Genomic DNA, 14,979 nt, shown 5'->3' with positions numbered 1-14,979 from the left:
CTGAGTGGGACTCAGCAGGCAGATAGATGTTCAGGGTAGGCTGCCTGATCAAACCAAGGAAATGGCTCCAGCAGGAACGGTTCTGGCTGGACATCCTGATCCTTGCCCACAGCCTCCAGCCAGGTCTGAAGCTGCTCTGCACGTGACCGAGTGCGTACCCTGCGGCTTCAATGCCTGCGCACAACCTCACAAAGAAGCTATTTTTATTCCTGCAGTCAACAGATCTGCTCTGAAAGGTCAGTAAACACCATCCGTGGCTCAGTGCCAGCACAGTCAGCGGGGATCCAAATAAAACGAGACAGGTTTTGAACAAGACATTGTACTTTATTGCTGTGTAACCATCCATGGCCGCATCCGTGTGGACAGCACGGGTCGTCAGCCAGCTTCATGCATGACTCAGTGCCAGCTCTGAAAATACAGACTGCTGCCTGGTGATCTGCTTGGATAGCAGGGACATCCCCAGGAAGAGGTAAAAACGACCACTGGCTGGCAAGGAGCACAGCTGGAGAGGCATGGAAGAGCTCCCATATCATCCTGCAGAGTGATGCTGCTTCTGGTAATTTCTGAGTTGATAGACAATAAAGGAAATGTTTTATACTGGATGAAACAAAGCAAGATTCCTTCCCCTGTACTCAGCGTTTGTGAGGCCACACCTTGAGTCCTGTGTTCAGTTCTGGGTCCCTCAGTTCAGGAAGGAGATTGAGGTGCTGGAGAGGGTCCAAAGGAGGGCAACCAGGCTGGTGAAGGGACTCCAGCACAAGTCCTATGAGGTGAGGCTGAGGGAGCTGGGGGTGTTCAGCCTGGAGAAGAGGAGGCTCAGAGGAGACCTCATCACTCTCTACAACTCCCTGAAAGGAGGGTGTAGCCAGGGGGGGGTTGGTCTCTTTTTCCAGGCAACTCTCAGCAAGACAAGAGGGCACGGTCTTCAGTTGTGCAGCGGGAGGTTTAGGTTGGACATTAGAAAGAATTTCTTTACAGAGAGGGTGATCAAGCATTGGAATGGGCTGCCCCGGGAAGTGGTGGATTCTCCCTCCCTGGAGATCTTTAAAAAGAGACTGGATGTGGCACTCAGTGCCATGGTCTGGTAACTGCAGTGGTAGTGGATCAAGGGCTGGACTTGATGATCTCTGAGGTCCCTTCCAACCCAGCCAATTCTATGATTCTATGATAAGGTTTCCCCTAGACAGCACCTGGGGGATTGCTCAGATGCATTTTCTCTTTAATAAAGATGTTTTTTTACAACATAAACACTGGTGATGGTAAAGTTAATTGAGGTTATTTTTGCTGGTTTAGATGTGTAAGTTAGAACGGAACACCAAGAACATTTTTGTATGTCTGAATCATGGAAGTTTGGTTCCAAGAAACTGGAAAAGGACTCAAAGATCTAGATCCAGCTTCTAGACCTGCAGCATATTTCCTGCAACATTTCAGTCATCTACCCCTTCCTTCTCAGTTCTCCATTTCTGAAGGAAAAGAGACCCATAAAACCTTTTATTTTGTACTTAGCTTAACTAAAGTTTTTAAATTTTGTGTTCATGATATTTTTCACTCATCAAAATAATATTGTTGTACATGATATTATGGGGGACAAAAGTGATCTCATTATGTCAAGGTACTGGTCATTATGTCAAGAGTACTGGTGTGTAGGAACATAGAAAAATGTGATTCTAGTATTAGTGTGAAAAATCACCACATTTGTAGTGGAAGTTACTGGACCGCAAAGATGACGTGGTTTGGGACAGGATGTTATTTCCAACACTGACCTGATGAAATAAAATTTTTAAGTTAAAAATTACAGACAGACTATTTTAAAGATAAAGAAAGTAGAGGAGTAGCAGCATACTGAAGACTCAAAGTGACCTTTGGTTTACGAAAACAGAAAGAAAGGTAAGACTTCCCATCAGACCTGATTTTCTATATTTTTTATTTGTCCAGCAGTGTAAATCTACATGCTGATTAGAAAGTTCACAGATAAGCAAAACCATGGTCCCAGAAAAGCCTATACTCCAAGGATGCTGAAGAAAACCACCAGTGAGGAGCTAAAGACAGGCAGCCTCCCTAGGCTTTAAAGAAGCATTTGAAAGCAGAGGGGACACCTCTCAGGTTTAAAGAGAGGGGTATTTTAAATCTACTGAAAGTGGGGAAAAGAGATTGAAGTTACCAATGAGACACTGGCAATTTCTATCTATGTCTATCTATCTGTTGGCTTTTGGGTTTTAGTACTAGCTTTTGAGGAATATAAGAAATTTAACCGAATGTAGAGCTCTTTCTCAAGAATGGCACGTTGGTGAAATTCTGCTTAAATCCCATTTTGAAGACTTCAATCTTTCACAAGTATTAAATTCCTCAGGCTCAGAAGCCTGCTATTTGCTGTTTGTTTGTGCTTTCTAACTGGGTGACACCTCAAGCCATAAAGTGTGTTTAAACGAGTTCCCTGACCCACATCATATTTGTAGGCATATTTGTGGAATTCTCTGTTTCTGTTACCAAAAATGCATTTCCACCAGTGTTCACCAGCCCTGCACAGATGGGGTGGTATTCTCATTAACCTGAATCAATGTGAATATTTGATAATTACCTGCCTTTTCTTGCCATGCTTTATTTTTTCACAGTCCAGAGCAGTTCTGGTGGACAAGTGCAGTGTGGTTGGGGCTTGACCACTGGCTCTCAGGGAGAGTATTTGGCTGAATAATATTTGCAGACAGAATTATTATAGCAACTTTTTCAATCAGGGAAAAATGCTCTCTCTGTCCCATTCTTGATGATGTAAGTGTACTCTTGAAAATGAAGCCAATGTATGAATAGTGACTCTTCAAAGTGCCTATTTCAGACCCTGTTACAATTGCACCAGCAATTTACCCATTAGATGGCCTCTGGGAAGGGTCCATTTTGCATCAAAATGTTATGAACAATGCTACATATCTTTAGCAGTTAGATGATTGACTGACAAGCTTCAGGTTATGCATGCAGATTAAATGCAAAGTTTATAAACATCTCTTACAATCGGTTTAATTTCTTCTTAAAATCACATGTGGTATGTGCACCCTGTATATATATACTGTGAACTGAAACTCTATTTTTTTCTCTGCTTCTCTTTTTTTTCTCTTTCTTGAATGCTTTTTCCAGATGTTAGAATTCCCTTGCAACTTCTGTAGTTGCATAATTTAGAAATTAATGAATTGTGCTACATTACAGCCTTACTTCTTGCACTGGAATCACAGTACAAATCAGCAGGATGCACCTTCTAGTCCTCTGAAAGCACTGTATGAACAAGCACAGTCCTGTTGTGAAAGCATCTAGGGTGACAGGAGGGAGAGGTCTTATCTTTGATTTATTTGTGATGAGCGAGGTCCTTTAATGTAAGGTTTGCACTCCACCCCAGAATGCAATCATGAATGAGGAGGAGCAGTGAATAAAATAATTTGCTCAATGTGTTCATATCAATATTTCATCAAGAGGTTTATTTCACAAGGAAGCCCTTTTTCCAGTGAAGCAGGCTGCAGTGCACTTGCCAAACCCCTTATCCACCGCTGACTGGAATGAGCATGGAGCTAAATCAGAGCAACAGATGTGGCTGGGTAAGGCAGCTTTCCTGTTGCATGTCAAAAATTAGGAGCATGTTCATCAGTTTTGTGATTTGCCAGTAGTGTTTTGCTTGGCTCAGTGGAAAACAGGAGTCAGACAAGAGCTGTTCACACAGCATCTGTACTCTGTGTCATAGATCCAGTGCAAGGCTTGGTTCCTTAGAGTCCCCTTGCAGATTTGGATGTCCAAGCTCTAAATTTTGTCCACTACTAGCATGTTTGAAGGTGAACAGCATCCTCTCTGGCTTGCTTGGACTACACAAAGAAGCTTCCAGCAGCTCTAGAAAATATTAACCTGTGTAGCTGTACATTGAGGAGGTGCTGACATACCACAGGGAGGATTTAAAAGAGCAAAGGACTCAGCCATACCTGCTTCTGCTGTCTCTGATCCCCTTTTTCTGAAAACACCGTGCAGCTGGGATTTTGGAAATAACAATAATAAAAAGCTGGTATTGTTAGAATTGGATGCTGATCAAGGGAAACTCATCTGACCCATATTTTTATAAGATGGCTGTCTTACTAAGATGTACAGCCCTCACTTTTGTTGGATTTAATTCAGAATTGGCCAGGCTGGCTTCTCCTTATGGAACCACAGAGCCTGCCTGTTGAATTCCTCCAAACCCTCCAAAACAAAGATACAGTAAATCACCTTTTCTTTAGCTTTGAGTATAAATCCAGCTGTTTTTTGCAGCAGTTCTTTCTAAATGGCTCGATTTCCACCTAAAAAAGAATGATTGACTGATTTTCTTCATATAACTGTTGAATCAAGGCATTGCAGCATGCTCAGAGCCCTTTTCTTTCCCATTCTTCACTAATAACAATACCAACATGCCTCCCTCAAAAGTCCTTAATGTGCTTTCTCACTTAGATTTTGGACAACCAGTTTAAAGGAAAAGTGCTTTGCTTTGTTTTTGCTTTGCATCCAAAGAAGTCAACTTTATTCCCTGAATTTCCTGCTCCAGACACAATGTCAACGTTGTATTTGACTTGGTAACTTACCTTTTCATAAATCCCATCAGGAAGACTAAGTGCAGACTCTGGCTCTGCTATACTGTATTGCTGGTACCGTGCACTTTAGAGGAATGATCATTACCTCCTGAATGATTTGTGTTGGCCCTTTTGTAATGAATAAGAGTTTTTTGGATGAGCTGCTAGCTCAGATTTGCTCTTTAACTCCCACTTATCTCCAGCTGACATTGGCCAGCAGCTAAGAACCAATGTGATTTCACACTTCAGAAATTATAAACTATAAGAAACCCTCCAAATATCCATTTTAATACTTTAGTTCAAGACTTTTATTCTACCCATGGAGCTATAGAATTCTTTTCTTTATGTATTTTCAACATAATCCAGACTCTTTTACTTCCACAACTTAAAAAAAATAATAATTTGTCAGTAGAACAGTAATTTTATACAGAACAAACTAGTTGTTTTCAAGGACTTCAAGCACACTTGGAATTGTTAAGTATACTTAATTTTCCAGTCCAGCAAGCATGGGAGTGTTCCTTCTTGTTCTGCTTGTTAAATTTAGTCAGATGCTCTGGAAAGGGCAGCGGATCATTCACCACTGGAAGGTAAAATCAGGAAGTAAAAATATTTACTCAAGACCTCTGCAGGACAATTAAACAGGCAATGAAAGGGCTAAAGTTCCTGAGACCATATGAACACGAAAGAAGGACAATGTGCCTCAGCTTGTCACTCCTTTGGGTCCTACTACTAATATTGACATTTTGGGGACAGATTATAACTCTATGGTGGTGGCACAACATCGTGAGTAACAGGCAAATGCTTTCTAAAGTACCTCTCATCCAAACCAGACATGCTCTTCCCTCTTTCTGTTGTTACATTCAGGATGTTAACATTGCTTTATATCTCCTTTGGACAACTGGTGGCAGTGAGGTTGTGACAAAGGGGCTGAATGCCAACTGATGCAGGCAAAGCCATTCCTGTCACAGCCCCAACCCCCTGCATGGCTGCTTTTCTGCCTCCCAGACAGCTCTACTGTGGCAATTGTGGAAAAAAGTCCGGATAACAAGGCCAGGACTAGTCTGTCCCAAGGGTCTCGTGGAAAGCAAGAACTTCTTGCTTTTAGAATTTTCCCTAATCAGCCAGAATAAACACATTTGGTGCTGAAATCCTGTTATGCCCCATGGGCTGTGGTTGGGATTGGGAGGAGCAGAGTCACTGTGTCCCTTCTGGGTTCTTTTGGCCCCAGCACAGGCAGAGCCCATGCTGATGTCTGCCTGCCTGTGGGCAAAAGGGAACTGAGAGAGGTAAGGGTTCTCCATGTCACTTGTGAAAATATTACCTACCTTGGGTCACTGTGGCTCCAGGTGTGTGGTTAATAACTCTGTGAGTCATTTGTCAGTCCTAGCAGCTCAGGATTTTATGATGGGTACACTGTGCTTCAAAAGTCCAAAGATAACAATTTACAACAACAACATGACAAGAGTTCTCATTCAGCTGAAAATTGTTATATTAGTTGAACATTGCTGGCTGAGTTCAACCAGAATCCCCAGTAAGTATAGGTGGCTTTAGGTTTCAAAGCAATGGGATGAATATGAAGCATCCATTCAAAATGTAGGTGGGATTAAGGAGAGGGAGGAAAGAGAGATACTCATGAAGGAGTTTGAAGATATGTGTTCTTAAATCCAGATTGTCATTTCATTTGCTCACAGTATGAAAAGACCCCTTTTTATTTATTTTTTTGTCACACTGTTGAGAGATTCAGATATTAGAGGCTATGCTCAGAGTTGTAGAGAATTAGGAGTAAAGGGGAATTTCAAGGCAACAAAATTAATATCCAAAGACTCTGGGTTTCTGCTTTTCTTCGGAGTACCAGATACAGGGCCATGAACTTCTGGGCTTTAGGGATCTGCATCACACACTGATTTCCCAAACTAATTCATCCCCATTGTAGAAACCTGTGTTTTGGGAGAGCTAGAAGAAGATATGATCAGATGAGAATCTTCTAGTATCCAGACTGCAATAACTCTATCAAGACAGGGATGGCACCACATCCCTGAAGAATAGCACAGTGGAACAGCAAATAGATCTGTCTTTAAGAAGGCTGAGTGCTGGATGGGAGGAGAATTGATGCAGTTAATCCCATGAGTAGAACTGCTACAGCTTGCCTTGTTCAGCAGAGGCTAACAGAGGATACATCTGTCCTGTGCAAGTGTAAGAGGAGCATAAGCATCAGGAAGGGAAAAGAGCTGCTTAAGCTAAAGGACAATATTGGCTCAGGAGGAAAGGGTTATAAACTGGTCATGAATAAATTGAACCTGGAAGCCAGAAACAATTTTCTCAATATTACAGTGAGGCTCTGGAGCAGCCTGCTAGTGGGAGAAGTAGATATTAAGCATTTCTTACAAAATAAGAACAAAAAAGGCCAGAGAAAGGAATACATGACACTAGAACTTATGGTAGCAGATGTCGGAACTGATGTGTTCCTAAATGACAAAGAGAAATCAGTGGAAAAAAACCAATTATCCTAAATGAGGACTGTCTTGCCTACTCCTATCTGCTGCTAATGCTATTGTAATGATTACCATGGTTATGTCCTGGACTAAAGCTCCTGGACTAAAGGCTCAACTCCCTCCAGCCACCATTGCCACACCTTGCTGACCCTGCTGTGCATCATGGCATGGGGCTGTGCTAGGCAGAGAGGCTGAACACACAAGGGTCTTAGGATTTACTGCTGGCAGAAACTTCATTCTCAATGTTTTGGGGTCAGGGAACAAAGAGGAGGGAGAATATTTCTGACCTGATTGTAGCAATTGTACCCTGGGTGGTTACATAGCCTGGATTTGTGCTAGCACCCTTGTCACAAAAGGCATGGGATTTTAGTAGCCTCTTTTCTCATTTTCTAGCTCTCCGTGATGCAGGGCAGCCTTAGTGGGCTGGTGGATCTTGTTAGTCCTGTCAAATGGACAGAGCAAGTCCTTACATGTTTCACTGGTTTGAGCAGGGGTTGCTCCCCACTTTTTTTGTTTGAACCTTCATTTTAAACTTGGAATGCCTTGGCCAGATGTTTCCTATTGATACAAGAAGAACCCCTTATTCAGAAATACTTCTTTGAGAAAGGATTTATTGGATAGAAGGATTCTACTGACAATTTCGTATTAGTCATATTGATAGAAAGATTCTACTGATTATTTTGTATCAGTCATATTTAGAGCAGTGGCTGATTGGAACCATTAGCCCTGATAGAGGCAGTTTCCAGAGAGCTCATTCTGTATCATGAACTCAAGTAGCAAATGGTTAACATGAGCTTTGAGAACCAGCAGAATATGATTCTTTGCATAAAGAAAAGAGCTTGCTAACAGTGGTAAAGATCAGGGACAAACCTTTCCTACAACCAGGATACTTCAAAACATTCTAATCCTTACTTTCTGTCATCTGTTGTTGATGGTGACTGCTCTGTGTCTGATAACACAGAATCTGATCACATTTCTAAATTGTTCTTGTCTCTGGGCTGCTGCCAGCTGCAGATATTTTAATATTGCTTTTAAATTAATCAGATGGAAAGGAGAGGGAATGGAAGAGGCCTGAAAGAACAGACCGGTGTTTATTTGCAATGACATCTGAGAGTGTTTTAACTTTTTTTTAGTATTATGAAAAGAAATACAGGAACTGTGAGCCTTTGCATCTTGTATTACTTATTTCTGGGTATGAGCTTTATGTTATCTGGTGGAAAAACAATTGTTATTGAAAATCACTTCACTGATGATGCATGAATAACTGTGATTTTGTATTGCTATCCACCCTCTGCTGGAAAGATTTTATTTTATTTTTGTTTGAATTATATTTTTTCTGAGATGAGTGGGGAGAAATAAAAATATTATGCTCTATCCATAAAGACATGTAATATATTTTCAGGATGTGGAGAGGGTTGACAGGAGAATGAATAGCCTGACTACTAATAATGAAAGAAAAGACAATGATGCTTTAGTATTAAGTAGAGGTGTTGCAGTAGCATCATATTTTTCTACTAGAAGAGAAACTTCATGCATCATTCATAGAAATCATGAAATTCTGTTCTGTATGCTGCTGCTTCACATGGTACCTTTATCCTTTATCAGTCATAGATGACTCAACTCATTCATATAGTTCAGAAAACCACAGAACTTCTCTTTTGTACTACAAATAAAAGAGGAAAAGAACTTTCAGTGCCAAGGAAGTGGATGAAAATGTTATAAGGTGGTTTTATCAACTCTATCTCCTGAACAAAGCATTTTTGCAACATTTTCTTTAAAGCAGAAATTTCCTTTCAGTACAGGTACACGTATGTCATATATTTGACCATATGGGGTCACTTAAAAAACAGTCTGGGTCTCATGCTGTTTTCCATAACCTACACATTTTTTGATGAGTTTCTGGCTCATCCTTCCATCCCTGAGAGTTTGACAATGTAAGAGTCTGAACTTTGAAACCTTTTCCTGTGTGAATTGAAACTGGTGTTCTTGCACAAAAAACTAGCTATGAATCAAATAAATGAAAGAGCTGCTGCATGATTTAACAGCCAGAACTAGATTTGAGCAATAAATGCCTCAGACCATCACTTTCTAGAGGTGGTAGACCCTCCTCCCTTATGGTGCCAAAGGAGATAAGCAGGAAAAACACCCAGGCCATCCATGTCTTGTAGTCTGCCTGACTTTGTCTTCAGTCTCCGACAACTTTATGCTCTCTATTTTTAATTTGACCTTTCAGATCTAGTTGTGAGCCATCAGGTTCTGGCTAGTGCTCCTAACTTATTAAACCTAAGACGGGAAGTCCTGAGCAGTGTTTACTCAAATGAAATCAACACTGAGGTCAAAGAATGAGTAAGAAAATAAGTTTTTCAGAATCAGGCTAGTGAAAAAGCATTTGCAGCCATTGCAGTGCCTTGGAACAAGTTGTTTTCAGTTGTGTATTGCCCTCAGTTTTGCCTGAGCTCTTGGAACTTCTGCTGTAGTATTTCTCCCTTGGACTTATATCTTCATAATCAGGAGATACTCTGAGACTTGAGTCCTGTTCATGAGCTGCTACTGATCCATATTACCTTGTCATATGCTATTGCAAGGAAAATGTGCTTTCATGATAAGAGAGTTTCTGTATCAGAAATTAGTTTGGTCCTCTGCAATTACTGATCTGAAAGCAAGCTGGTCTGGCAGATAACAACAGCAGATAACATTCTCCTGCACTTTCTACCAAGTGTAGTGGTATTAAACAAAAAGGAAAAAAACCTCAAGTAATTTACCATAATAATGGTTGTTTCTCATCTTTGACTCCAAGAATTTGGGTTTTGGAACTTCTGTGTTCTTTGATCTTACCTTCATGAAGAAAAAAATATCCAACCCTAAATGAAAACATGGCCTGGCCCATGAAATGCCATACACAGCAAAAGAAATATTTGCCTTTTCTCTGCTTTTTCCATCAATAACAGCCCCCCATTCAAAAGAGTGATTTGCTATTAGTTATTATTCAGAGGGTTATACAACTGTGAAAGGGATCTCAGTATTTTAAAATAGACCAAAATTTTTCAGTTAAAATAAGTTTTATGGACACTTATCAACTTTTATTTTTGTTTGAGTTTGGTTTTAATTAAAACAGTGTTGTATAGTTCAGTTCACCTGATAATAACAGAACAAAAAGGGCAGAGGAAAGGCAAGCAGACACTAAAAGTTCCTAAAGCCAGGAGGTAGAAAGTGTAACAAGTATTTCTTCAACACATCAATGTTTAATACTTGCAAAAGACACAAAACAAACATCTTCTGATGTTTATGCTGATGTACATCTACTGCACTACTCCAGCTTCTCATCCTACACAGAATTAAGTTTCATATAGTAAAGTAACTTGAATTTTGCTACACTTTTGCTAGTTTGCAATTTCTTTTCATCTGCAGCTTCCTGCGAGCCCTCAAGCTAAACAACCTCCCAATTAACAGCTATAAAATATGTGTAGCAACCCCCTGAATTAGTGCCACGTGCACTTACAGACAGTGGCTTCTAAAGCTGTTCTTCCCACAAGAGTAAGAAGAATCTTGCACTTATTTGCAAAGTCCTAGCAAATTAGACCCAGTGCAGCCATGCTAAGTGACATTTTTTGCACAATACATTATGGGGTGATTGATAACAATTAATGTAAACCAGGTTATCTGACTACAGTATTTTGATTTATGTGGAATTGAAGTGAAGCTGGCAAAGAAAATTGCTACATAATTTCCTAGAATATATGGTAAATCTGCATAGAAGGTTTCAATGGAAAGAGAACTTTCTGAAGAGAGGTTGCATTTTGGCTGCTGTGGGGAGCCAAAGAAATAAGTGCAGAGCTGCTTTCTAGGCAGATGAGCAGTGTAGGAAAAAAATCTGGAAACAGAGATATGTACAGGGTGTTTGCATATTTCTCTAAAATAAAATCTTGTTATTAAAGTTTATTTTACTCCATTTGTATCTGGAAATAGATCATAGCCTTCTGCAGATGGCACAACATGTCTAATGGCAAGGTGAATGAAAATATCATTTTGCAGGGTCACTAGCTGTCCCTATTTTAAGATGAAATGGAGTTTTCCTCTGGAGACAGCCATATTGCTCCTCTGGGCATCAGTAAAAGCTCCTGGTGCAATTTTTTTCTTAGGCAATCATGTAACTCCAGACACAACTATATTCTGGTAGTCATTTCAGCTCAAAATAAGTGGGAAAATCCCTCTATATAAAAGCGATGAGACTGCTTGGCATCTGACTGCATTAACTCAGAGCTGAGACTCCAAAAACACCAGAGCATCCTACAGGACCTGTGGAGAGACCAGCACCAAGTGTAAGTGGTCTCAAATGCCATGGATTCTGCTTGCACCATCCTCAGCTGCTCAGCAGAGACCTCTGGACACCTTGGGCTGTGGTAAGCAGCCTCTGGGTCTTGCTGTGGGACATCTCTCCACCAGGGCTTACTTGAGCCAGGAACATCCATCTTCTGATCCACTTCTTGAACAGAAGAGATTCAATCTGAAATATTGATTTTCCTGTTCATGTCATCCAGTGGTATTTAGTCTCTTTTTTTTCTAAGCATGTCCTCTGGCAGTCATAATGTATGCTGTTGCCTACAAAGTTTGTCTGGGGACAGGAACATGCTTCTCCTTTTCCAATACAGTGGAAAGGTCCTGTTTTGAGAGGACTAGAATAAAAAAACAAAAAAAACCCCAAACCCGACTGAGACACCACCAGCAATTGCAAACTTGTTGATGTAGCAGTTATAATGGGGAGAAGCTGCCCCTATGAGGAGGAGAAGATGGCTCAGGTGACCCAAATAGATCAATCACAGTATTGCTTCCCATGGTACTCAGTATAAAATGGTTCCCAAGAGAGCACTCTGGTGGCTTCTCTGGCTGGTGTGCTTGATAGATTGCTCCTTTTTTCACCAGAGAACAACCAGCTTCACCAAGTACAGGTTGCTTCCTGCCTTTCCAAGTAAGACCAGGTTGGTTGCTCAAAGACTGCTCTGAACTTGTCACTGGGACCCTGGAACTGGGCAGCCCCATCTGCTGCTGAGTCCACTGTGGTACTTTGCTTAGGAAATAATTACCAGCTGAGGAGGATGAAGTTCATATTTATGTATTTTATAGATATTTTAAATTCACTATTACTATGTAATTAAACCTACCCTAGTTTTTTCTTCCAAGTCTCTCGCCCTTATCCTTTTCTTCATCTTCTCCTGGGGAATAACAGGGAGCATCTGTCACCTGGTTACTGTCTGAAACTGTGACAGGCAGTGCATATTAATTTAGCATAATAATTTGCCCTCCTGCCCTGTACCAATAGATTTTATCTAACCAGCATGTGGCTTCTTTCCATGGCTTCTGTGTGTGCATTGTTTGAATGTGCAGAACAAGTAATATTTTATACTGCCATGAGCTTCAGTCAGAAAGTTATATCATAACTAGAACAAAAGCACCAGCAAAAACCTTTTCTCTCTGATGTCTGTTCCTGTGAGCTGGGAGCATATCCTCAGATTTATCCCATTTTAAATGATGTGGGGTCAAATAAAGGGACAGTGTGTGTTGGGAAAGGTTGTTTGCCAGATTTTGTAGTGAGAGAACACAGCAAGTAAGAATGAGTTTGAAAGTTTGGTTAAAATTCAGAGTAAAATATAGGAACAGAAGGGTAGCTCTAATGAATTATCAAGGGCTCAATGTCCTCTTCCTGACCGGCCAGAATGCAGAAGCCAGTGAAATACAGAAAAACGAAGCATGAAATGCTTCTTAAACATCACTCCCTCTTACTCAATCTGGACAACATTTCCTTCAAGAATTAGTGTTAATTGATTTTTCAGGGCTATAAAAAAAATAAATTCTTTCAAGAATTGGAATTATTTTTTCCCCTCATTCTGTAGTTAGCAGTGAGATACCATAGCATTAGATACTTCAAAGAAGAAGGGTTCTAGATGTCCTTGAATATGAATTTTATAACTTTGTGAGCCGTTTAAAAAAAAAATCTTTCATTTAAGGTGAGAGACTAGAAATTCGGGGAAAAAAAAAAGATCCCTCTCTCCATAATAAATCTTTAGCTGATGCATAAGCATGCACTTGCTGCAATAATTTTGAAATTATAAAATACCAGCCACTTAAAGTGACAGCATTAAATCTGTATTCAGAGGACTTAACTGAAAACATCCCTGTAATTACTCAAACAGTACTTGGCCATAGATCAGACAGCCCAACAAGAATACAGGGCTGAAGATTTTAAATTAATAAATTTCTTGTTTAGTTCAGCTGTCTGCATTGCATTTAGAAGAAAAAGATACAAACAAAGGGAAAGGTTTTGTTTATCTGAAAATCTCTCCCAGTTCACAAAGATATACAGCTACCACTAGTACATCACACCAAGACTTGCTTAGGCAAAGGAAAATGGAAGGCATTTGGCATTAAAGGGTGGTTTGGGGTTTGGATGGTACAACAAATTTAAGGACTGAGTACTGTTGGTTTTGTACAGGGGGAAAAAATGAAGTGCATTTTGGAGGCACCTTGATGCATTTGCACAGTACTTCTGCTTGATAGTGACAGAACCAGCTGTCAGTGTTGCTTTATATCTTCTTTTTTTCCCTCAACAGTTTTACAGAGTAGCTGCTGATTTCTCACTGGGGACATTTTAGCCTCGCTTTACACTGTTTTAACACAGGTATAAATATGAAGTCATTTGCTAAGCTGGTCAAATTAGCCCCTTGACTTGTCCTACAAACCATTGCTGTTTTTACAGAGTCAACTACAAAAAATAATTTTGCCCTGAAACCTTGTACAATGCTTATTTTGACAGGATCAAGAAAATAAGTGTTTAACAGCTGTATGTAGATACAGTAAGATATAAATGCAGTCTAAGGATTTTGTAGCCTTTGGCAAGAGGGAAGAATTACAAAGTTAGGGAGAACAGCTGGATTGAGAGGCTGTTTGAATTTGGACTGTTTTTTCCTTTTTTGTAGCGCTGAAAAGTCAACTCTGTAAATTGCTAACATTGTTATACTTTATCATACAGAAGTTTATATAATACTGTAGAGGAAATATGTAGATTTTCGGATAAGAAAAAAGTCTAGAGAAAAATATCTAATAATTTCAGCTGACGTTGTGCTAGCTTATGGATCTCAAATGAAGTGAATGGAGACACACATAAATACGCACACATACATACAGAAATATAATCTAATAATTAATACTCTGTCCTTACATAACCCAATAAGGATTTTCCCAACTACCAGAAATACAAAGTCCATTGAAATAGGATCAAAACATATGAGCTTCTTATTATCTCTGCTGGTGATTATAAATAAACTGCAATGAAAACTTTGACAATTTGTTCAATAGTATGTGAGGCAGAATAGCATACTAGTTTCTTGTTCCTGAGCATATTGGATTTGTGTTATTAACAGTGATAAAATTGTTTCCATCTGTAAGAGTAAAGCAGGCTGGGTGAAAAAACATTAATTCAAAATAGTGTTTTTCTTCTATTGCATATACATACAGATAGGGTCAAACTTGGAAGAGCCAGTGCACCTCCACCACTGTGACTCACTCTGGTTTCCAACAAATTGGAATTAGAGCCAGCAAATCAACATTTTGAGCTAAAGTCCAATTTTGCATCCAAAAAAGAGCAATAAAGCTGGCTGGAGTGTCTGGAGAACATGTACTCTGATGGGGGCAGGGGGGTACCCCCTGGGTCACAGGTGGATGCCTGATGGGACTGGATGGTAAAGGTGGAGAAAGATGAAGCATACATCAGGGACTAGCAGAAGGTAGGAGGTCAATTTGAGCCCAATGAGCCATTATTATTCCTGTTATTTTGCAGCAGGAATGTGTGTTCCTTGGGTATCTGGTGCCATTGTGACAGTGCTAACATGTCACTTAACCCATTTAAGTCCCTGTGTCTTGGG

This window comes from Heliangelus exortis, chromosome 3 (genome assembly GCF_036169615.1).
Source record: "Heliangelus exortis chromosome 3, bHelExo1.hap1, whole genome shotgun sequence".
Taxonomy (NCBI): Eukaryota; Metazoa; Chordata; class Aves; order Apodiformes; family Trochilidae; genus Heliangelus; species Heliangelus exortis.
The sequence above is the reverse complement of the archived record's forward strand: the minus strand, read 5'-3'. Positions refer to the sequence as shown.